The following is a 22,405-nucleotide window of genomic DNA, read 5'->3' as shown; positions in this document are numbered from 1 at the left end:
TTCATTCAAGACACAGCATCGCCCAGGACATGTGTCGTGTGAGACACAGTTGTGAACACATCTGTCCAGACAGCTGTCCAGACCCCTGGGCAGTTTCCTGAACCCGCTACCTACTGAGTGGCTCCTTGTTTTAATTCTTGCTGCTCCTTGTCCTTAGCCTGCATGGCTCTTTCCCCTGTTTCTGTCTGGGGAAACCAAGTTACAATGAGCCCACGTGTAATCTTGCAAAACCCGTCTGGACCCTGTAGCTCCTCGCCCAAGTTTTCTCTGTGGCATGGTCTACTCCACATCTATAGTTCCCAGAACACTTTGCTGAATTGTTTTCTTTACATGAAAGTCACTTGAGAGCAAGAAATATATCTGGTCCATCTCTCCGTTGCAGCACATCTCCAGTGCTCAATAGCCATTGATGACCAGAGCGATCCTACCCCATTTGTTTTTGCTCTTTCACATTTAGATGTATTGTCCACCTGAAGTGGAGTTTTGAGTGTGCTTATGTCGTAGGAATCTACCTTAATTTTTTTCCCTACAAGTATCCAATTGACCAAGAACCAATGTGTTGCAAACACAGTCCATCCGCATCGTTCTGCTATGATACTTTTGTCTTCAGTCAAGTGTCCACGTAGGTGTGAACCTGGGTCTGGACTCTTCTTGCCACTTGTCTATTTGTTTATGCTGGCACTACTACTATGCGATCTTAATCACTACAATTTTTGGGGTAAGTCCTGGTGTCTGGCAGGAAAATTACTCCTACCAGTTCTTAAGGGAGTCTTGGATATTCTTGGGTCTTTGGCCTGTCCATGCAAATGATAATCAGCTTGTCAAGTTTCCAAATATATGCGTTAGAATTTTGATTGAGATTCCATTGAATCTGTATATTGGTTTAAGAGAACTTTAAATATATATAATAGATACATATATATTATATTAAATATCATGTTAATTATGTTAATTTATTATATTGAACACACACACACACACACACACACACACACATACACACACGCCATAAGTTTATCTGATGCTATCACCTGGAGAGGATATGGATGTGTCCTTGCCTTCTAGGTTTGGTACCTGCCATTTTCTGGGATCCAGAGGTTCAACCCTCAGAGCTTTGATGACAAGATAATGGCAGGTGCCCCCCCGCACCCCGCACCTTTTTGCAGGAGGCATTTCTCAGAGACAGAAAATCCCTAGTACGCTTCTACAAGTCCTAGGGTACATGACAATAGAGTCTTGGGGGAAGCAGACCAAGGAACCTTGAATCCTTGTATGCCTACAATAGGGGTCTTGTGCTCTGTGTGTGAGTTCCTAGGGGTCACCCATTCTCACATTCACTTTCATCCAGGGCAGATGAATAGGACTCACCCGTGTAGAGATCAGGTGAGATGTTTTCCACTCACTCTTCTCTACCTTGTGTCCCTGGTCTTGGTGTTTGCTCTGTGGTCACAGACCAAATTCCATGGAGAAACCAGTTATAAATGTAGAATTCATTCAGGCTGGCTAATTGGGAAAGAGAGGAAAGAAACAGGTTTTTTGGGAAAAAAGGATCTTGCTAAAGGTATCTCTGGCATCTGAAGGCGATTTCCAAGGATGAAGGTACCATACAGAGAATAGTACGATAACCGTGTTATGGGTGAAAACGCCATCATGGAAAAGGCTTACCCTCCGAGCTAAATGTTGACTGGCATTGTCTTGAGTTCCCAGCCTTCACCAAGTCAAGCTCCTGGGGATCGACTGTTCTGGCAATTCCGGATGATATGAGGACCGTCCCCCTCACAGGGAAATCATCTCTCCAGGATAGGATTTGTGAATTACGGAAGTCTGGTTGGAGTTGGCTGGAAGGTTGGGGAGGATAAGACTTTAAAGTCTACAAGGGGCTGGGAGGGGGAGTAGGCGGATAGCTGACAGTGGGGAAACAGGGAACAGGAGCGAGACAAAAATAGCGGGGACTGGACCTTTTGGAAGGAATAGAGCAAGGATTGCGTGGGGAAACCTGTAGGTTAGCGCGGCAAGAAAGGAAAGCACTAGGAACAGGAGGGAAAGAGGTAGGCCTGTGAGTTGAGAGAGGTGGACAACGCTGGGGAGTGTTGAGGGCGTAAAGGGACACAAGAGGAAGCGACTTTGGACAACGAGATGAGGAAGGACAATGAGAGGAGGGAGGAATAGAATAGATAGGTGGAGCGCGGGGTCCAGAGGAGGAAGGAATAGAGCAGGCAGGTGGAGCGCGGGGTCCAGAGGAAGAAGGAATAGAGCAGGCAGGTGGAGCGCGGCGTCCAGAGGAGGAAGGAATAGAGCAGGCAGGTGGACCGCGGCGTCCAGAGGAGGAAGGAATAGAGTAGGCAGTTGGAATGCGGGGTCCAGAGGAGGAAGGAATAGAGTAGGCAGTTGGAACACGGGGTCCAGAGGAGGAAGGAATAGAGTAGGTAGGTGGAGCCTGGGGTCGAGAACAAGAAATCCGAGGCAGCTTTTTGGTCATTCTCCAAACGACGTTTGGCTAGTTACTCATCTGGAACAAATGAGTAACTGGACTAAAGCTCAGACTTACCCCAGTCTTTATGTCCCACGCCAGCCCCGCATCATCCCCTGGCTCAATGCCCATTATGAAATGTGTGTGCCCCTCCCTCCGGGCGTGTCAGCGGGCTCACCAGCCAGGGACAGGCCCCGGGTGCGAGGTTGGAGAGTGATCCCAGGAAATAGCAGACAGAAGAAATGTCACAGGAGTCCCTAGGCCTTGGGATAACCTGTAGTTTTGCCCCTTACTAGGCAAAGATCGGTCAAAGGGCTGTGCTGCAGTCAGGGGCTGCGCACCAAGATGATGGATCTGAAGCAGGTGTGGGCAAAGTGGGAAGTGCATGCCTCCGGCTGGTTCACTTACTACACTCTCCAAAGCCCTTGTGCATCACTTAGGTCCCTCCATGAACATGGAGTGGTCAGTGATATTATGTCTATTTTTCCCGTAAGGATACTGTAGGCCAGACAGGGAAGTAGATAGGCAGGCGGCGGGTTCCACACCGGTGTGACTGACAGTTGAGCCAAAACTTGGGGTGTCGCAGGCAGGCCTGCAGGACGGTGCACAGAATGCACAGAGTACTGTCGGCTGAGCCTCTCCCATGTTTCTGGACAGGATCTTGTGGGGATGCTTTGGAACAGGACTTGATGGTGTAGCTTTCTTCTTGGTTCCCGGGGTCCCTTGGTGTGTTGCCTGACCCTCCCCTGGAGCCAAAAATAGGACTGAAGCCAACAGCTCCCGAGTGCTCAGTCCCTACATTTGGGCTTCCTTCCTCGCTCACTACCTGAGATGCCCAACTGCATGTCAGGTGAGTTAGGAGACTCTTGTGTCCTTGCCCTTCCCCTTGTGTGATGTAGCAGTTCTCTCTGCTTATTATTCTTGGGTTTTTTCACCATCACCCAAATCATCAGCCCCTTTGGTCCTGTATTCTCTCCTGTACTCTTATCCCCATCATATTCTGCTTGTGCTTCCTTGGCCCAATATCCATATCCTTGCGTACTTCACCCAACCATCCATTGCATTCCTTAAGAGGTCCAGCTGCATGCCTGGAAAACTTCCTGTTTCCTTAGACGGTTTCTTGATTTCCTGTTTCTTGAATCTCCTGGCTTGAACTGTCACCTGGATTTTCTATGAAAATACTGCTTCCTTTGTATATATCTTAAAGAGGGACCGTTCCTGCCAAACTGTACCGTTCTCCTTCGAGGTGGGGATGTAGAGTATTTTCCTTGTTTCTTCTGACTGCTTCATACTACTTTTCCTGTCCTCCAATTAGAAAATCTCTTGTCCCATAGGAACCTTGCTACTCACAATTTCTCTGACACTTCTGTTATGGATACCGTTTTTTTTTCTGTGAATAATTTGTGCTTATCTCAAAGTCTTAGTCTTGAGTCCATCATTGTTTTCTAAAAATCTTTTTTATTCATTTGAATAAGTTAGCCAGAGAGAGAGAGAGAGAGAGAGAGAGAAGAATACAAAGAATATGAAGAAGAAGAAGAAGAAGAAGAAGAAGAAGAAGAAGAAGAAGAAGCAGCTGGGCTAGGGGTAGAGGGAGAAGTAGAAGCCGATTTCCCACTAGTTGTGGAGTCTGACATGGGGCTAGATACCAGGACTCCAGGATCAGGATCTAGAGCAAAGGCAGAAGCTCAATACACTGAGCAACCCAGGGACCCTTTGAGTCCTTCATCTTGAGTGACGTCAGTGTCCATGTAGATGATCCCATTGAATCCACAGTGTCCATGTAGTTTCAATGCTTTGGCTTCTCCTCTGATTTCTTTATCAATAATATCCACCCATCCGTTGAACTTCAGCTGCTTTTGGCCTACCTGGTCTTTTCCTGGACTGAAGAATTATCCCTCCCCTGAAATCATGTATTCATACATTGCATTTTCTGACTACTACTTCCTGTACTTACACTGTAGTCACTGAATTCTTCCTACTTCACTGGGACCTACAACCACTGACTCTTACTTTCTTCTGATTAATTCTGATTCCTGTTATCTTGTTTTCTCTTCTCACCCACTTCAGAAACTATTATTCATAATTTCATTGATTTTCTTACCATTGTCTATGCTCTCTTGCCAGATCTTTTTATTCTGCTTTCCTGGACGGAAAGTCGCCGTATGAGAGATTCCAACAATTTGACTTTCTGGTGTTGATGAATGCTGCTGAAAAAACAATTTCATGCAACCAGGAAGATACAAAACAATACCCATAATTCTCAATACCTGGAAGACTATTCATGGTGATATTTTTTATGAGAGTTAGAGAAATATGTGAGACAACCTTAATGTACAAAAATGAGGATTCAGGCAAATTATGGTGCAGCCAATCCTAGATAATGAAAAGGAAATGTCCAGATGTAAAAAATAAGGTGAGATAATAAGCACTTGAGGTGATGTTAATGGCAGTCTAGGATGGGGTGGTGTGCAGAGTATTAAATTTGGCTAGGGGCTTGGGTTTTGCTGCTTATCTGGGACAAAACAACTATCATCACAAAGAATTGGAAAGGTCTCTGACTGGGATCTGAGTTAACAGAAGTTTCCCTTGAGATGTCAAAATCCTGTGCCTGGGATGCCTGGGTGGCTCAACACCTGTGCATCTGCCTTTGGATCAGGGGTTGATCCTGGGGACATGGGATTGAGTCCCGCATCGGGCTCCCTCCCTGCAAGGAGTCTGCTTCTCTGTCTCCCTGTGTCACTGCCTTTCTCTGTGTCTCTCGTGGGGAAATCAATAAAATCTTCAAACAAAATCAGAGAAATCCTGTGCCTACCACTTGCCCTGGTTTTGAGTCCAAAATGTGAACTGTGTTATATAGAAATCCACAGCCAAGAATGAAACTGGTTTTAGGTCAGTGTTACCTCTGAGATGTTAGATACAAAATCTGTCATGCTGTAGGAACACCACCATGGTCCAGGTCACAAGGAAAGCCCTGCTGAAGATGAGTTCACAATCCAAAATTAGAAAACACACGAGCAAACAATCCATGTGAGGGATGGTCAACAGGTATAAAAAAGGGCATATTTACACAGACACTTCACCAACACTTTCATGTAATTCAAGGCATAGAACAAGAAATTGAAATTCTATTAAAAAGTACAAGATACTGAAGAACAGATGCCAAAGCAAACAAAGAACAAAACCAACCCCAGAAGGAAAAATAGAGTCACTGAAATAAAGAACTCAGTGGGAAATATGCACTTCAGATGGACACTATGTACTTTTGAAAGATTTTCTATTTGAGTCATGAGAGACACATAGAGAGACAGGGAGAGACTGGGGCAGGGGGAGAAGCAGGCTCCATGTGGGTAGCCCTATGTGGGGATCAACCCTGGGACTCCAGGATCATGCCCTGGGCTGAGGGCAGGCGGTAAACCACTGGGCCACCGAGGGATTCCCAAATGAAGGACTTGAACCAGGGCTTGGGGACAGAAAAATGTGAGACTCCACAACGGAAAGGTCAGACTGACGCTGGAAAGTCATCTTTATTTATCCACACCGCCCACAGGCTGGGTTTCAGGGATGAGGCCTGAATGCCTCCCGTCTGGGCTGTCAATGCCCACCCTTACCCCCATCACATCTCCATGTCTTTTGCCAGTTCCATCCACACACCTTTTCCCAGCCCCCTCAGGGAGGGAGGGGCAGCCTTGATTCCCAATGGAGGACACAGATAGTGGAAGGGGAGGTGGCATTGGGGAAGAGGTGGCTGTTTGTCGGGCACTGAGAGGGGCACTGGATGGGATGAGCACAGGTTGTTAAAGTATATGTTGGCAAATCGAAGTCAAAAAAAGAAAGTAGTTGCTTTCCTAATTGTAGCATTCCAGCAATTCTTATCTTACAGGAGAGCTTGGATTCATGGGCATTCATCATGATTTGAGAGGTATCTACCTAAGTTCCAGTGACGAGATGATATGGGGTCCCCTATCTTCTAACAGCTAGCCTCTTCTTTATAATATTTGTTTTGTAAATGTATTTTGTTATTGTTTTACATACTTAACTCCACTCAATTTTAGAATACATTTATTCTTGAGATGACAATAATCAACTTTAAAAGGTTCCTTGGGGAGTTGATACATAGAAAATGCCTAATGTCTACTGTAAGTTACTATGAAAGATCGACTATTGTGCACAAGATATTTTGAGTTTATTATGTACATAGACACATTATTAGAGGATTTTAATATCTAGGTTCTTAGCAAACATTAATAATAGATGCATTCAGGCAATGTTTAAAGCACATTGGGTGAAACCTCCCCTCCCTCAGCCTTGGGGAAAAAAGGGGCAAGTTGCAGGTGAAAGGATTAGAAGAAGTGAGCAGCCAGCACTGAGTGTGGAAATGATGCTGAGGACCTGGAGTTGGTGTGAGCATGTCTGACCGTGTCCTCATGCATCCCTCATCCCATTGTTTATCTTCTCTTTATATGGAAAGACTGTTTGTCCAAATAAACATGGGTGAAGTCTTGGTAGCAATGCGTTTGGTCGTATCCAGGCTGAGGAGGCCCCCCCAAGACCAAGCACAGTCTGAAAACCCTCAGAGGGGGCAGAGGTCCACGCCCCTGGCCAGCTCCTCCAACTCCGGCAAGGCGGGCGCATCGTGGGACATGGCCTAAGGTCATCAGTCCTGCCCATGGCCAGTCCTAGGAAGTGAGTGGACTCTGCCTCCGGAAAAGAAGCCAGCAACACGGGGACCGGGCGGGATCCAGGCAGTGGGGGTAAGGGGGTCCTGGGCAGGAAACAGCCTGTTTCTCCCAGATTGATTTAATCCAAAGAAGCGAGGGGGAAGGACCTTGCAGACGGGGACGTTTGCAGGAGCCTGACACGGTGGCGAGAAGCGTCAGGAACGGAGACATCAGGCCCCCCTCCGCTTTGAGGTCTGGGTGCTGTGAACTCGTTCTACAAAAATTACCCCAAACCACGAAGAAGCCCACGACTCATGACTCCTAGGCAGCGGCACCGGGAATCCTTCAGGTGCCCACGGAGGAGGGCGACGGGCGGCCGTCCAGCCACACGATGGCCAGCGACCGGAGGTGGTGCCCGATGGCTGCGCGGGGATATCGAAGGCTTCACGCCGTGGCCACGGGCGGAGTCCCCACGCTCGCGGACTGTGTCCAATGTGCACCTGCCCTGGGGAGGCTGGAGCGGGACAAAGGGATGTGCCACGCACCTGAGCCCGGAGCTCGGCACATGGGCCGCTGCTCAATCGCTGCTCGGCCAGGAACCTGGTCTTCGGAAACCCCAGGGCGCGTGGCTGACGCGTCTGTGGCCGCTCGTGGGAGTGTCCCCCACGGAAGGTGGCCCTGGGGCGATGGCGCTCGGGGGCGTGTGGGATTCCTTACCTGTGGCCCCGACTTAATGGACAATACGAAGTGTTGGTTGTGTGGACATCCGGTCCCATTATTTGCAGTGGTAATTTGGGTCCACAGTAGCTATTCCAAAGCTCTGCGGTGTGAGATTAAGTTTGTTGGTTAATTAATTGGAAGAACGTAGAGACTTCATTCTGCTGAGAGATTGTGCCTTTGAGATGAGTGATCTGTAAAGTCACAGAACAGCAGCGTCGGAACAACAGGAGAGATAAGCCAGCGGCTGAGCGGGCAGCGGCCCGGAGCTCCTTGCAAGCCGGCGACCAGAGAACCACGCGCGCCGAGTTCCTGAGAGGACGCTCGCGTTTCAATAGCCACGTCCTCACTCATCGCCTCGGGTCCCCATTTTCCGCCTGGACAATTTATCTTATTTTTGGCGAAACACCGAGCTGGAGAGCTTCCCCCTAATGACCACTCAGGGCGGAGAGCTGCGTTCTCGCCAAGGTTGGTGACGTTACATCAATATTTTCCGTTAGCTTGTTAAAACTCCCCAAATTATAAAATGGAATCCTCTGGAACGGGGACATTTTAAACGGTGGCCTCCAGAAGATAGTCCCCACCGTATGTCTGACCTTCCGTTGTGGGCCTGAGGCCCTCCCGGTTACAGTAATGAGATGCTACCGCTTTCACCGCGGAATTGGGGAGGATTAAAAGCGAGGATAATCCCAGTGCGAGAGCAGCTGATGGGCGCTGTGAGGAGCGGAACTGATACAACATTCATGGCAGCAATTTGATCTCAAAATTGTGTCAGGAAAGTACCAGGAGTCTTTGTACAGCAGCTCCGAAGAGAGTCCGTATCTGGAAAGGTGTCCTCGGGGCAACCGTGGGTAGTTTGGAAGTGGGCACCGAAGATTTCCGGCAGACGAGGAAACAGCCCACGGGAAGACGTTCTCGTCGATTCTGAACAATACGGTGCTGATGAGAGGACGATGTGCAATGGCCACTCGACGGGATGATGCTGCATAAATTGGAAACAACACGCTTGGAGCCACGCAGAGTGCAGTCCCCACATTGGGCTGTCCTCTGGCCTGGGACCAACGTGTCCTGCTGGCCTGGCACCCGGGGAGCCCTCATCTCCTGGGGAGCCCCTTTCAGAGGGAGCCTCGGACCCTGTGCCTTAAAGTAAGGGGTAGACCAGATGTCGGAGGAGCTGTCTGTGAAAATAAAAACTGATGAATCTTTTACAGAGTTTGACAAAAACGGTTGAATTTATGAAGGAAGCTTTTAACACAAGCAGGCAGAGGAATAAATCTCTCTCTCAGAGAGTGTCCAAGCGAAAAGATTTGCTCTCAATATGTGAAGAAGGAAACCAAAGACCAAAAAATCTGCTGTGTCGGCTGGTGTCACAGAAGGACTCAGTTTAAAGAAGACCTTTCTGGAAAGCCGGGCCCCCCCGATGCCACACGAGACGGAGGGGGCGATACGCCAGGCAGAGGTGCTCCCGCCTGGAGGGGCAGGGGGAGGCGCTTTGAGAACAGGCCAAGCAGTGGGGTCAGAGGCAGGCCCAGATCCGCAAGCTAGGGAGCTTCTCCAGCACCAAGCTCGCTGGAAGCTTCTGCGTTCCGGGCAATGTCTTCAAAGGGGTGACGTCCCCATAAGTACCCACCCAGGAGGGCATGGAAGGGAGCTGAGGTGGAGTGGGGGTCACCCCACGGAATGAGTTTCGGGATTTACATGAGTTTTAAATAAATAATTTAAAATTTAAAAAATCTGGCATGGGGTCACCATAGACCCTGCCCCAAGGGCCAGCCCAGGGGATGACAGGACCCAGGGGACAAACCTCTTGGTGCAGGGCGCTGGGCAGAGACAGTATCCTCTGGACCCCATGCAAGTGCAGGAACTTCGGGGGTGGCTTCCCACCCTACCCCCCGTTATGTCCACCGCTGACCACAGAGGTGCTGGGGACAGAGGCAGAAGCTGGGGGGGGGGGCAGGAAACTCAACCAGGGGCTGCACCTGCATTAGGACCAGGCAGTCTCATCACCAACTTGAGACCCAGTGCGTGGCTGCACAGACCCCGGGGAGGGCCACCCTGCCAGCCCTGCCCAGTGGTGCAGGAAAGGGACGCCTGAGTGTGGCTGCTGGAACCAGGCAGGCGCCGTGAGGCCCCCGGCATGAGGACACACTGAGTCTGGGCATTCATAGCCCAGGGGTGTGAGCCCCTGAACTAAGGCACAGAAGCAGATAGAATGCTTTTCGCCTGGGCCTTCTTTTTACTTGAGGAAAATTAAAATAGGGCTTGTTGACTGCAGCTATTCCACAAAAAGCTTGAATTTAAATGGGTTTGTACAAGAGCAGAGCAGAGAAGATCCCAGTGGGGGAGGGAGCTTAAGGCAGAGAGGCTGCAGAGCCCGGCACTGGTGCCTGTGGGGCCTGGCCATGGGTTCCCAGGCCCAGGGGCGCTGGGTGTGGCCTGGGGTGGCCTTCGTCCCCTGCTGACAGGGACACTCCCGGGAGGCTCTGGCTTCCTTGGTCCTTAGCTCCGCTGTCTGTGGAGGAGAGAGGAGCGCACGGCCCAGTGCTCCCAGCAGCATCCCGGGGGTGGCTGTGATGGCCCTGCCATGGGTCACGGTTCATCCCTCCGCCGGTCGCTGTGGCCAAGGAGCCTGGTACTCTCACTGGCCAGCCCCAAGGCGTGTGCCCAACTCCAGGCTGACATCGGCAAACGGAGCACATGTTGGGGTGGGGAGGGACGGTGACCCCAAAGAAATGATGGCCAGGCAATAGAAGAAGTGACTAATGAAGGCGCTTAGCCCCCGGGCCGCAGGGCTGCTGCCTCCCTCCAGAGTCCGGGGTGAAGGAGGACACGATGCAGAGCGATGGGGACAGAGTCCATAAACGCACACCAGTTTCCGTGATTTGACAAGAATCAACCGTGGCCTAATCAGGAGCCCAGTTCCGGCCGGTCGGATGGGGTGGGCACTGGATGGCCCAGCCTGCAGCTCGAGAGGGCCCCTCCCGACCGGGTCCACCTTCCCGGCTTCTGAGCACCCAGGGACATGGGTGAGACGTTGGGCGCAGTAGACTTGGGGGAGCCCCATAAAGCTGCCTCTGCTGGGCCACACCCCCACAGCCAGGAAAGGCCCAGAGTGGGAACAGCCCGGAGCGTCTTGAAGCATGAAGGGTGTGACTCCCCGATGGACACGCAGAGAGGGGCCGCCAACTCCAGCAGGTCCAGGCAGTGGGGGCGAGACCCCGACAGGCCCACGAGGGGGCTGCGCCCGGGTAGGCCCCCGCCGGGTGGGGCTAGGCAGGAGGATAAATTCACACCCAAAGTGGAAGGGACGGTGGAGGGCCAGGGAGGGAAGAGGATCCGGTGGGGGCCCAGACCCGGGGGAAGCCCCCGGGCACACCCCCATCTAGTTCTCTGTTCCGAGCCCCTCCTTTTGGGAAATCTTGAAAATCTTCCAGGACTTTGTCCTCTCCTCTTGGAACTGAGCAAGCCCAGGGAGTGCGGGGCCCGCCTCCCCATCTGCCTGAACCCCCAGTGAAGACCCCCTCGGCCTCCCACGGCATTCTCAGTCCTTGTGAAAGGTCTGTATTCCCTGAGCCATTAGGACCTGCGGGCGGAGAGCACCCCCATCTGTGCCCCCCAGGAGCAGCCCCGCCGCGGCCGGTGAGTCCGCACCAGATACAGGATGGAACACGGGGAAGGGGGGGCTGGACGTCCTGGGGCCCCAGCACCATCGGGGGGTTCTGGATGTAGGCGGGTGTTCTGTCGCGCAGCTCTGCACCTGGGGACCACACGGCACACGTTGTTCATTTACTTGGAGACTTGGACGCGGTGGCTTGTCCTGCCCACTCCCCGTGCCACCGCCCAGACGCTTTTCCTCCTCAAGCGCCATCCGTGTCCCGATGCGAACCAGAGGACTTCTTGTTTCCCTGCCCGGCCGATGCCACCTCCGACCCCACAGGCCCTCTCTCCTCGCCCGTCGAGCTCTGCCTTCCTCCAGCACAGGCCTGTGGTGACTGTCCCCAGAAGCCCTTCTGCCCCCACCGAACCTGATCATTTTACAAAAGCACCTGTGTTCCCTGGAGAACCTCAGAAGGCCGCCGCCCCCGCCCACCGGGGATCAGTCCCGTCTCTGGGGCAGGCCCCCGCGTAGACTCAAAGACACGCAGGAAACACAGATTCCCTGTTGCCTGCTGTTCTCACCGGGATTGTGCCGGCAAACACGGCCCCCCGTCCTCACCCCTGAGGATCACAGGACTTTGGCTTGTTTGGCATTTTCATGATTTAACCCGCCTTCCCTTGAGAGCTCATGCTTTCCGAACTGCAGACAACGCTGCAGTGAACATCCTCCCGCGGTCGAGTTCCTCCAGTCTCGCTGGGAATCCCCAGGATAATTTCCTAGTGGTGAGATTGCTGCATCCAGGAGAATGCAGTCCTAAGGGATCTGTAGGAACAGCCAAGTAGAGGAGCAGGGGAGGGGGAGGAGAAGGAGAGAGGGGAGTGGAAGAGGTAAAGAGGGGGAGAGGGAGAGAGGGGGAGAGACCAGAGGAGGGGAGGGGGGGAGGGAGGGAGAGGGAAGGAAGAGTAGTGGGGAGGAGGGAAGGGAGGAGGGAAGGGGAGGGGGAGGAGCAAGGAGGAGGAGGATGAGGAGGAGGGGAGGGAGGAAGGAGGAGGGGAGGAAGGAGTGGGGAGGGATGGCAGAAAACAAGAGAAGGGAGGGGGAGGAAAGTCTGGGCAGGTGGTTCATCCAGGCTTTGGGAGGGCTGTGGAGCCTGCCCAGTGGGAGGGTGAAACTGGGCCACTCACAAAACTTAACTTGAAACGGATTAAAGACTTAAACATAACACTTAAACCTGTAAAATGCCTAAAAGAAAAATATAGGGGGAAAGTTCCTTGGCATTGGTCTTGGCAATGATTGTTTGCATATGACACTAAAAACACAAGCAATGAGAGCAAAATTCACTAAGTGGGAGGACATCGAATTAAAGGGCCCCACCCAGCAGAGAAACCATGGACGCAGCGAAAAGGCAAATACAGCAAAGGAAAAAGATTTCAAGCCACAAACATGGTAAGGGGTTGGTATTCAAAATATATAAGGAACTCACACAGCTCAAGAGCAAGAAAACTAATAAAAATCCAATTAAAAAGTGGATGTTTTTTTAAAAATGACATTGTCCCAAAGAAGACCTACAAATAATTAACAGGTGCATGAAAGGATGTCCACATCACTAGTCATCGGGGAAATGCAAATCAAAGTCACGATGAGATGTCACCTCACCTGTGTTAGAAAGGCTGTTATCAGGACAGCAGAGAACAAACGTCAGTGAGGACTGGGAGAGAGGGGAGCCCTCGCGCACAGTTGGTGGGACTGTAAGTTGGTGCAACCACTATAGGAAACACTACAGAGGGTTCCCAAAAAATCAGAAGTAGAAATAGCATTTTTGCAGCCACCCCACTTCTGGGTGTATATCCAATTTAAGCAGGCTCCCGGCCCAGCATGCAGCCTAATGCAGGGCTCGAACTCATGACCCTGAGATCAAAACCTGAGCTGAGATCAAGAGTCAGGCACTCAACCAACTGAGCCATCCAGACACCCCTGAAATCACTATCGTGAAGACATACTGACACCTCCATGTTTACTGCAGCATTATTACAGCAGCCAAGACACGGAAACAACCCAAGTGTCTTCCGGTGGAAGAATGGATTAAAAAAGTGTAATACATACACACTCGGACTAAAATATTGTTCAGCCATTAAAAAGAAGAGAATCCTACCTTTCTGACAGCCTGGATGGACCTTAGGGACATGATGCTCAGTGAGAGAAGTTTACTGCTTCCTTTCCAATTTGGATGCTGTTTTTTCCTTTTCTTGCCTGATTGCTGTGGCCACGGCTGCCAGTACTCTGCTGAACAGAAGCAGCAAGAGTGGGCATCCTCGTCCTGTTCCTGACCTTAGAGGAAAAGCTTTCAGCCTCTCACCAGTGAGTATAATATTGACGGTGAGCTTGTCATTATGTCTTTACTAAGTTGAGGAATGTTCCCTCTAAACCCCGTTCACTGAGTTTCTAACATGACTGGAATTACGTTTTGTCAAACGCCTTTTCTACATCTACTGAGATCACATTGACTGATTTGCAGAAGTTGAACCATCCCTGGAATAGATCTCATTTGATCATGGTGTATGATTCCTTTAATGTGCCATAAAAATATGTCTGTTTTGATACGTGACAGCTGGAAGCACGTTTAACCCGCTGGCATCTCATGTGTGGAGGAAGCAGATACACTATGATTAGTGCCTCTACAGGGCTGGGCATATGTAAGTGTGCAGACCCCACGGGGGCACACCTGGGTGCCCTTTCCACGTCTGCAAGAGCCACGCCGAGTCTAGGGCTGTGTGAGGATCCAGTGAGCTTGCTTAGGCCGAGCCCCTAGAACAGGCAGGCACGTACCGGGGCGTGGTTCACATCACCTCGGAGCTCTCAAATATGTGGGACAGTCCAAGTCAAGCATTTACACTTTTGAAGACTGGGTAACCTGCCCCTGAGGCCAGATGGACTTCCGGACACAACCGGACAAAGCAAGGACAACCCACGCAAGTGATCTTCCAGCAGTCGCCAGACAAGCAGGGAGCCCGACTTCCACAATCCATTTGGTGAAAACCCTCCCACTGAGGGCGAAAGAGAAGAAAGTGCGAGGAAACCGGGTAGGACAGAGGCAGAGGGTTAAAGACCACAGAGTGCAGCCACCTCGCTGTCCATGAGGTGGAGAGTCCCCGGGCGCTCCCAGGAGACCAGGCAGAGTGAGAAGAGGCTGGCAGAGGGCGACAGCCGTGCGCAGAGACACGGGCGCAGTTTGTCGCAGCTCCGAGCCGCACACACTTGTTTTCAGAGCGCTGAGCTTCGGGTTTTAATTTTCTAATTAAGAAGGGAAAAAACTGCCAGAATGCTTGGCATTCAAATGGGAAATAAAATGTGTGCAAAATCAAGATTTTAAAGGATCAATTTGCTTTTTAGCTCCAGCTCTTCCTTCTTTTCTATTTACTTTTATTGTAAAAAACCACTCATAAGGCAAACCCAAGAACTTGCCCTGATTTATCAGATGGGAGGTGGTGAATCTGGAATTACTCAGTGACCTAACAGAAATAGAAGGAATTAAAAACCATCTAGGGATCAACCACTTTGTGTGTTTTACTAAGCTCGAACACAAAATACTTTAGAGAGAGGGGACCCAGAGGCATTAAGCAATGCGATATTAACATTCCCCAAGAGGTCATGATAATTATACTTTTCTCCAGATGTGACATTGTGCCAAAACTCCCTGAGTGTTTAGTGGAGACAATGTTTCCTCACACACGCAATATAAATAAGAGGTTGTAACTATTCACAAATAGAAAGCCCCTATTGATTTGGGGCCCCTTTAAACCTTTTTAAACTGCTGAAACCTTAATTCCCACCAATCAAAATAATCCTTAGGGATTCACCATGTTCATTTATAAAACAAGAGCCTAAAATCTCCTCCTCATCAGGTAATCACTGAGTCCTTTGGAGGTTACAAAAAGCGATTTGATTTCAATTGATTCACTAAAAATAGGAAGTTAAAGGAGCAATCTATACCTGTATTGTGGTCTTGTAAGCAAACATTCATTTCTCTCCATTCAGTGAAACGTGGATTACTAATATTGAATAACAAGCGAGACTGATTTGCTTAATCTAATAATCTGAGTGGTTTCTATTTTTGGAGACTTATTACAAAAGGAGATCATTTCTAAACAAACTTTTTATGTGTGAAGATGGCACAGTTCTCACATACCCTACAGCACATGCAATAACGATTATATTATTTATTGACCTATATGTGGTGTGTATTATTGAATTAGAGCCCACACCTTTTTGATTTTTGTATAATAAATTTATTTTTTATTGGTGTTCAATTTACCAACATACAGAACAACACCCAGTGCTCATCCTGTCACGTGCCCCCCTCAGTGCCCCTCACCCATTCACCCCCACCCCCCGCCCTCCTCCCCTTCCACTTCCCCTAGTTCGTTTCCCAGAGTTAGGAGTCTTCATGTTCTGTCTCCCTTCCTGATACTTCCTACCCATTTCTTCTCCCTTCCCTTCGATTCCCTTTCACTATTATTTATATTCCCCAAATGAATGAGACCATATAATGTTTGTCCTTCTCCGACTGACTCATTTCACTCAGCATAATACCCTCCAGCTCCATCCAGGTCGAAGCAAATGGTGGGTATTTGTCATTTCTAATGGGTGAGGAATATCCCATTGTATACAGGGACCAAGCTTCTTGATCCATCATCTGTCGATGGACACCGAGGCTCCTTCCAGAGTGTGGCGATTGTGGCCATTGCTGCTAGAAACCTCGGGATGCAGGTGTCCCGGTGTTTCATGGCATCTGAACTTTGGGGTAAATCCCCAACAGTGCAATTGCTGGGTCGCAGGGCAGCTCTATTTTTAACTCTTTGAGGACCCTCCACACAGTTCTCCAGAGTTAGAGCCCACAACATACCTTAGTATGGTTCCGCTGATCAATCAATATGGACAGATCATTATCAACTAACGTGGACAAAGTTTTGTATTCCTGTCCTTTCTATTCCAGGTCCCCTCTTCCCCCCCACCCCGACACTATATAACATTCAGTTGCCACGTGGCCCTAGACTCTCCTTGGCTGTAACCATTTCTCAAACTTTTTCTTGTTTTGGATGATTTTTACAGTTCCGAGAAATCTTGGTCAGGTGTTTTGCATAATTTCTGCAAACTTGCGAGTGTTTGATGTTCTCCCGCAATTACACTGGGCTTATGGGCTCTCAGGAGGAAGACCACAGAGACCTGTGCTTTGCTGCCATCCCTACCTCCTTGTCAAGACACCGACTGCCGTCTCTGCCCATTTTGTGATTGGATCGCTCATTACTGTTAACTTGCAAGGTTTTATCTATTCTAGATACTGGTTCTCTTTGGAACATATGGTTTGCAAATTTTTTCTCCCAGCCTGTAATCTTTTCAGCCTGGTCACGTGGTACTGCACAGAGCAGGAGTTTGAGTTTTTGATTCCGCTGAGGTCCAATTTATCCATCTTCCTTTTATGGATCGTGCTTTTGGGGTCAAGAATAAGGACTCTGGCTCTAGACCCTGAAGAGCTTCCCTTTTTCCCCAAAAGCTGTGGTTCTACACTCTACACTTAAGTGCAGGACCTACATAGAGTTCATTTCAAGGTGTAAAGTGTAGGTCAGGTTTCGTTTTCCGAGTGTGCCTGTGGATGTCCAATGGCTCCAGCACAACTTGTTTTTAGACCTGCCTTCCTTCACTTAAGTGCCATTGAGTGCACGTTTGTTGAAAGTCGCTTGGGCTCCTTTGTGTGGGTCCATGGCCAGATTCTCTGTTTTGTTCATCAGTCTGTGTCTATCGTCCCCCGATACCACACTGTCCTGGTTGCAGTAGCTACCTAGGGCTTACCACAGCCTCCAGTTTGCAGAGCAAGACACACTCCCCAGTGTCGCCGAGACAAGGAAAGGAACCTCAATCCCACCATGACAACATGTGACCCAGGGCAGGACTCTTTCTACCAGAGCCAGCCAGCTGGTGGGTGTCTAGGGTGGGGAAGGAGTCTAGGATCTAGCAGGAAAGGGACGACCTCACCACCAGCCACTCGTCACTGAATGGGGCCCCTGGTCAGTCCCTCTTGTGGATGTTTCTTTCCACAGCTTTGATGGACAGACTCCCTTGTCCCCTGTTGCCAGCCTCAGGGCCTGGACCAACGCCATCTGTTGGGTCGGGGAGTGTAAGATCCCCACCGCTGAATTGCTTTTCGTCCCTCGGGTCCCACGGTAGCCTACCCTCCTCCTCCTTCTCGCTGCCTCTTGCTTTATTTCCAGGGCAAAGAGGAATATGGAGAGGCAGGTCTACTCTACTATGTCCAGGCTGGCGGCCTCACTGTATTATTTTTATGTAGCAGATCTTTGGTTCAAACTCACGTCTTTCACCCTAATTCTCCCTCTGCATCTTTTGTGCTATAATGACTCTCAAAGACAAGTTTTCAAGCAAATGAACAGCATGACAATTCAGATCCTTAAGGGACTCCAACACCATCAGCCCCGGGTGTTGTTTCAGGGCTTCCAGATGCGATAGGTGATATGCGAATGAGCTTCAATCCTCCCAACATACCAATTGTCCATGTAGACCAGCCCACATTGTTGCAAAATTCAAAAAACATCAAAAATATGTCTTCTTTCGAGAAATGATGGAAGCCTAGAAAAGCTATGACTTGAAACCCTTGACACATATTCATTATGTAAATCTATTGTCACACCAAGTGTAGAAATGAAATAAAAAAAAAGAACTCAAGTAAATCCCACATAGACCAGAATCGTAACCATGACTCCAGTGCTCCAGGCTCCCCCAGAGAGCACTATAATTAGTGTTCTAATCCTGCTACACCCCCACAACCAAATGCTCAGTTTTCATGGTGTGGTTAGAGAGGCAGCACTTTGTAGATGGGACACCAGGAGTATGGAGCTGGTGGCAGCACATCATGAAACCCCTAGTGGTGTGTGAACAGCTATTGAACACCTCAACCCCCAGGTCCCTCCTTCCAGACACATTCCCCAGAAAGTCTGGCACCTTGCTTTCCTCAAAATCTCCTGGAACAGAGTTTCTAAATGGTCAGAGACTTGGGGTTAGTAGGACCTGAAGCTATGGACGAAATGATAAACTGAAGACTTGCATGGTGAGGAACAGCAGTACACAGCTCATTCACCTGGTCCTTCTCTCACTAATTCAGTAATCCTTGAGTAGCGACTTTGAGCCACACAGAATGTCAGAGGCTCTCATGGAGCCTTAGGATCCACAGAAAGACCCAAACTGAAGAAGTACTAAACATAATTAAACAATAGAAAACACTAGAGGGACAACTTCCCAGTGCAAAGGAAACCTATGTGAGGGTCCCATATTGGCCTGGGGAGTTAGAGAAACCCACACTAGGAAGGGGAATCTGGACAAGGCAGAGTCTGAGAGCGATAGGCTGCCCTAAAGCACCTGTGACTTCCCTGCTCTCAGCCATGGCGCCATCTGAGACAGCCACCCAGAGCCAACCTTCTCAAAGTTCCTCCAGGACTGTCCAGAGCAGCCTTCCCAAACCCAGTCCTCCCATAACCATCCAGACTCACTTTCCTAAAAGTTATATTACAAAAGTATAATCCCACATATTAAAGAGGCTCATTGAACCCCAATCACGAGAATCATGACAAAAACTACATGTTGTACCATTTTGCCCAAAACCACGAACAAAGAGAAAATCTTAAAAGCAGCAGAGAAATAAAACAACTACATAGAGAAGGATGAAGGTAAGGGCGAGTGCTAACTTCTGATGAAGTCTTCTCATTGAAGACAATGAAGAAACTTCTTTACCATTTGAAGAAAAATAACTGTAAACCTAGAATTCTTTACCCAAAAAGAATATCTTTCAAAAAAATGAAAGTAAAATAAAATATTTTCCATCCATACTATAGCCAGAAGAACTCACCTCCAGCAAACAGAAGAAAAATTACACCAGATGGAAATCTGGACCAACGTAAAGGAATGCAGAGCATCGGAAATGATAACTAGATGGGAAATTATGAAGACTTAAAAATGAATTAACCTTTATAAAACATAGCTGAATGTTTAGAGCAATAATGGCAAAACCATATTGTGGAATGTATAACATATGTAAAAGTAAAATACATTACAATAATAGCACAAACAACAGAAAGGACAAGTAGGAGCATGTTGTAAGTTGCATTTACTATATGGGAAGGGGTACGGTCTTGCTCAAGGCAGATCAATTAAAGATGTATATCATAAACTCCAAAAAACTAAATAAGCCACTAAAGTATCACAACAAAAAAATAGCCAATAATGTAGCAACATAAACGATATGGAATTATAAAAAAGAAATAGTCAGTGAATCCAAGAGAAAGTAGAGAAACAAGAAAAAGAGAACAAACAAACGGGACAGTAGCAAACAAGTAGCAAGTGGATAGAATTAGACTCAACCATGTCCACAATCAGACTCAGTGTAAATGTTCCAAAACCCACTTAAAAGATAGAGATTGTAAGATCCAACGAAAAACCACAGCCCAAGCACATAATACCCACCAGAAAAATGACTTTATTGTTTTTAAGGTTTTATTTATTTATTTGAGAGAGAGAGAGAGAGAGAGAGAGAACAAGCAGGGGGAGCAGCAGAGGGAGAAGGAGAAGCTGAGCAGGGGGCCTGACTTGGGACTCTATCCCGGGACTGACTCCAAGCCCATGGCCCAAGGCAAAGGCAGACACCCATCCTCCTGAGCCACCCAGGCACCCCGAGAAAGTGACTTTAAATGCAAAGACACAAATAAGTTAAATGTAAAGGATGCAGAAAGATATTCCATACTAATCAAAAGCAAGTGGTCGCACGTTAATGTCTGACAAGGTTGATTTCAGAGCCAGACTGTTACGGGGGAGCAACAGAGCTATGTCATGAAGAAATAGATGTCCCATCATCAGAAGGACATGACAAAGGTCCTCAGTGCTTATGGACCTAACAGAGCTTCAGGATACATGACGCAAACATGATAAAGACAAGGAGGTAGAAACGGTAGAGTCACGGATTTCAATATCCCTCCAGGAAATTGATGGCAGATGTAGAGGACCTGACATGAGGGACATTCCAGAAGAACATGATACTCGGCAGCAGCAGAACATACGTTTTTTCCAAGTGCAAATGGAATATTTGCCAAGATAATCCACAGTCCGGGCCATGAAACAAATGTTAACAAATTGTGAAGGATTTCAGTCATAAAGATATGTTCTCCGATCACAAAATGAAATTAGGTTGTAAATCAATACTAGAAACATGTCTAGAAAATCTTTGAATGTTTAGTAACTAAATAAAATGTTTCCAAATAAGACCTTGACCAAAGAAGAAACTTTAAGAAGAAAGTAGAAAGGGTTTTGAACTGAATGACAATGAAATGCAGTGTATGAGCACGCGCAGGCTGCCGCTGGAGCAGTGTCTGGGGGGAAAAAGCAAATAAAAATCAACATAGTACGAGAACGAAAAAAAATCATACGGATGAGAATGGAAATCCATGAAAAAAAAAAAAGCAAAACAACAGCAAAAATCAATGAAACAGAAAGCTGGTTCCTTCAGAAAATTGATGTAGTGAACAAGTCTTTGGCTAGATCGACCAAGAAAAGCAAGAGAACAAAAAAGTCACGGGCAGCAGGAGGAGAAGGGGCAGCCCTTCAGGTGATACAGATATTAAGAGCATAATAAGGCTCTATTGCAGGCAGACACATACCAATAATTCTGACAACTACGACGAAGTGGGCAAGGTCCTTGGATGACAAACTACCGAAGCTCACTCAAGAAAAGAAGACAAACAGCCTTATGTCTGTTAACAAAATTGAATTTGTGATAAAAACCAAGGTACAGATCAAATTCCAGGCCCAGGGAGCTCCACTGGGGGAATACACCAAATATTTAAGAAATAAAATGGGGCACCTGGATACCTCACTCAGTGATGCAACTACCATCAGCTCAGGTCATGATCTCAGGGTCCTGGATTGGACCCTCACATTGGGCTCCCTGCTCAGCGGGGAGTCTGCTTCTCCATCTGCCCCTGCACCTCCCCCCACTCATGCGTGCACTCGCTCTTGCTCTCTCTCACTCACTCAAATAAATAAAAAAAATCAAGGAAAAAAAAAAGAAATCAAAACAATTCTAGACAAACTGTGCAGAGAAGTGGACGAGGGCCTGCCCACAAGTGGCTGGAAGTCTCTGCTACCAAAACCAGACACAGACATTCCCCCAAAATAAAATAAAATAATATATAATATCTTTCACAAGCATGGGTGTAAACATTCTCAACATAATGTTAATAAATTGAAGCTAACAATATTTAAAAAGATAAATCACAATGAACTGGGGTTCAATGCAAGGTTGGTTTAAAATTAAACTATTGGAGACGCCTGGGTGGCTCAGTGGTTGAGCATCTGCCTTCAGCTCAGGTCATGATCCCAGGGTCTCAGGATCCAGTCCTGCATTGTGGTCCCTTCAGGAAGCCTGCTTCTCCCTCTGCCTCTGTCTCTGCCTCTCTGCATGTGTGTCTTTCATGAATAAATGAATAAAATCTTTTTTAAATAATCAAATTAAATTAAAATATCAGCTAGTATAATCCACCATATTAATAGGCAGAAAGGAAAATGCACGTCACCTCAATGCAGAAAAAGCAGCATCCATTCCCAGCAAATTAAAAACAGAAGGGAACTTTTTCAAACTGATTAAAGTCGTGTACAAAAACGCCATCGCTAACATCACACTGACAGAAGAGCAGCAGACACTTTCCCTCTGAGGTCAGTGACAGGACAAGGCCTCCACTTTTCACTGTTCTGTGTGACATTCATATGCGGTTCCAGCCACTTCAGTAAGACAGGAAAAAGAAATAAAAGGGAGCAGAGAAAGAAAAGCCTTTTCAGCAAATCTGTGCTGAAACAGCTAGAGATAGATAAATACCAAAAAAGGAACGAGAAGAAGAAAGAAAGAAAGAA

At 48.2% G+C, this 22,405-nt stretch overlaps 1 long non-coding RNA gene across 5 annotated transcripts in view; it reads right to left on the bottom strand.

Annotated features, from left to right (window-relative positions):
• Window positions 1-22,405, bottom strand: part of LOC140599591 (uncharacterized) — a 116,904-nt gene that overhangs the window by 2,811 nt on the left and 91,688 nt on the right. For 3 of the 5 annotated variants that reach the window (XR_012002417.1, XR_012002416.1, XR_012002418.1), the window contains one exon: window positions 1,666-1,838. This is a non-coding gene — a long non-coding RNA (uncharacterized lncRNA). Of the gene's footprint in view, window positions 1-1,368; window positions 1,504-1,665; window positions 1,839-22,405 lie in introns of all 5 variants that reach the window. The other 2 variants (XR_012002420.1, XR_012002419.1) reach the window with 1 other exon arrangement.

Source organism: Vulpes vulpes, chromosome 7 (genome assembly GCF_048418805.1).
Source record: "Vulpes vulpes isolate BD-2025 chromosome 7, VulVul3, whole genome shotgun sequence".
NCBI lineage: Eukaryota > Metazoa > Chordata > Mammalia > Carnivora > Canidae > Vulpes > Vulpes vulpes.
Note: the sequence above shows the minus strand (reverse complement) of the source record. Positions and strands in the feature narration are given on the sequence as shown.